The sequence below is a fragment of the Macaca nemestrina genome, chromosome 5 (assembly GCF_043159975.1).
Source record: "Macaca nemestrina isolate mMacNem1 chromosome 5, mMacNem.hap1, whole genome shotgun sequence".
NCBI lineage: Eukaryota > Metazoa > Chordata > Mammalia > Primates > Cercopithecidae > Macaca > Macaca nemestrina.
The window spans coordinates 5,601,411-5,604,588 of NC_092129.1; the positions used below are offsets into that span (position 1 = coordinate 5,601,411).

The following is a 3,178-nucleotide window of genomic DNA, read 5'->3' on the forward strand; positions in this document are numbered from 1 at the left end:
GTAGAAGAGAAATAGAACCCTGAAACCAAGTTATGCCAAAACTAAGTGCTTCATTGACTCCATTAACCAGGGTCTTTGAAATTGTTTTAACCATATTTTTAACTGGCACCCAGTACATACATATAAATATAACACTAAAGATATCTTTCTCCTCAGTAAGTCTCTAAGGCTCAGATAGTTTTATTAATAAGTTCTACTAAACTTTTAGAAATAATTAATTCCTGCTTTAGATAAGTTATTTAAAAAAGACCAAAACCTGCGCCTTTTCTTTTGAGACAGGGTTTCACTCTGTCACCTAGGCTGGAGTGCAGTGATGTGATCAGAGGTCACTGCAACCTCGACCTTCCAAGCTCAAGCGATCCTTCTATCTCTCATCCTCCTGAGTAGCTGAAACAACAGGCACACTATGCCTGGCTAATTTTTGTATTTTTTTGTAGAGACAGGGTCTCACTATGTTGCCTAGGCTGGTCTCAAACTCCTGGACTCAAGCAATTTGTCCGCCTCTGCCTCCCAAAATACTAGGATTATAGGCATGAGCCACCATGCGTGTTCCCACTTTTCATTCTATAAATAGATAAGGTCGATCCACCCCAACAATTATAGGCATAGTTCATTTTGAACACAGATGTAGATATCTTAAATAAGATATAGTTAAGAAAACCCAAGTGTATGATAAGAAGTCACAGTAATTAAATAAGACTTACTCATGAATGCAAGATGACACACCATCATAAATATATCAACAGAATTTATTACATCAGCTAAGAGTAAAGTATAAAACGCAGAATTATTTGAATTGATGCAGAAAAACTTCTTGATGAATTCAACAGATATGTATAATAAAACTGGTTAACTGGAAATAGAAAGGAACTTCTTCAAATTGTTAAAGTTGTCTACTCTAAAAGTTATGTTAAATGTTACACAGATTAGGGGCATTTTTCACATTTTCTCTGAAATTGTAAATGATGTAAAGATGCCCATCATCACTCCTGTTAATTAACACTTGTATGTAAGCTCGCCACCAACTACAAGGAAAAATGAATAAGTAGGAGAGGTAAGACTTGAAAGGAGATAAAACTGTTATTATTTGCAGATAATATAATCATCTGTCCAAAAAAATCCAACTATTAGAACTAGTAAGATAATTGAACAATTCCTTTAGATAAGAACAACTTAAGAAATCTTGGTATCTTCTACACTGACAATGCAAACTAGGAAATATAACAAAATATCATTCCAAATACCAGTCAAAACTAGAGAATTTTAGGAATTAATCACTAATCCATAGAAACTTTATAGAAAAACATTTTATTTATTTATTTTTTTGGCTGAGCACAGGGGACTTTATTGATGGTACAAGACAAGGTGGAACTTCCTAGGCCCCTTCCTCTTCAGGGGGTCTGCATGGAAACTGTGAGGAGGGGAGATTCTCACTGTGACTGGGGACTGAGTGTGTCAGGGACTCCCCATCAGTGAGGGCCTTGCTCTTCCTCTCGTGCTGTCACTGGGGCTGGTGGTTCAGGGGTCTTACTCCTTGGAGGCCTTGTGGGCCATGAGGTCCACCACCCTGTTGCTATAGCCAAATTCATTGTCATACCAGGAAATCAGCTTGACAAAGTGGTTGAGGGCAATGGCGGCCCCAACATCAAAGGTGGAAGAGTGGGTGTCGCTGTTGAAGTCGAAGGAGACAACCTGGTGCTCGGTGTTGTAGCCCAGGATGCCCTAGAGAGGGCCCTCTGACGCCTGCTTCACCACCTTCTTAATGCCATCATATTTGGTAGGTTTTTCCAGATGGTAGTTCAGGTCCACGACTGACGTGTTGGCAGTGGGGACACAGAAGGCCATGCCAGTGAGTTTTCCATTCAGCTCAGGGATGACCTTGCCTACAGCCTTGGCAGTGCCAGAAGAAGGGATGATATTCTGGAGAGTCCCACCACCGTCATGCCAGTTTCCCAGAGGAACCATCCATAGTCTTCTGGGTGGCAGTGATGGTGTGGACTGTGGTCATGAGTCCTTCCACAATATCAAAGTTGTCATGGATGATGTTGGCCAGGGGTGCTAAGCAGTTGGCAGAGCAGGAAGTATTGCTGATGATTTTGAGGCTGTTGTCATACTTCTCATGGTTCATGCTCATTACCAACATGGGGGCATCAGCAGAGGGGGCAGAGATGATGACCCTTTTGGCTCCTCCCTGTAAGTGAGCCCCAGCCTTCTCCATGGTGGTAAAGATGCCGGTGGACTCCACAATGTACCCAGCACCAGCATCACCCCATTTGATCTTGGAGGGATCTCGCTCCTGGAAGATGGTGACGGGATTTCCATTGATGACAAGCTTCCCGTTCTCAGCCTTGATGGTGCCATGGAATGTGCCATGGGTGGAATCATATTGGAACATGTAGACCATGTAGTTGAGATCAATGAAGGGGTCACTGATGGTGACAATATCCACTTTACCAGTTAAAAGTAGCCCTGCTGACCAGGCACCCAATACGACCAAATCCGTTGACTCTGACTTTCACCTTCACCACGGTGTCTCAGGGATGTGGCTGGCAGTGCGAGAGGAGATGCGGCTGTCTGCTGAATTGGAGGAGGAAAGAGCTAAAAAAAAACATTAATGAGTGACACAGAAAGTTCAATGGAGAAACAATCCACGCTCTTAGATGGGACATATTTGTATTATAAAAATGCTGGTTTTCCCCATATCAAAGTATGAATTCAAGACAATTTCAATAAAAATTCCAGTTGAATTGTTTTGAGGAAGGAAAATACGTTACCATAATATTTATATGAAAGTTTACAGGTCCACATAAAAGTAAGTACAATTTGAAATAGAAGCACAAATAGATGAGACCTGCCCTACCAGTCTATGAAGACATATTACAGTGTTAAGATTTTAAAGAATTTGTATTTTACCAAGAGCAGATAAATAATCCAGTGGAACAATATGTTAAGAGACAGATTCCTGTATTTATATAGGCATTTAGTATATAATAAACCTGGCAACCCAAGTCAACAAAAAGTAGATTATTCAGTATTTGGTATTTGGAAAATTGGCTCAATATATGGCGAAAAATATGAGAGAATTCCTACTTAGCACCATACTCAAAGGTGGACTTCAATTGGATTAAATGCACAAATGTGCAAGATTAAACTCTAAAGTTCACATAAGATAATGTAG

General features: G+C 40.6%; 1 pseudogene; it reads right to left on the bottom strand.

The window, feature by feature from the left end:
• Positions 1-1,527: 1,527 nt before the first annotated feature.
• On the bottom strand, positions 1,528-2,404 carry LOC105487545 (glyceraldehyde-3-phosphate dehydrogenase pseudogene; annotated as a pseudogene).
• Between the last annotated feature and the right edge of the window lie 774 nt (positions 2,405-3,178).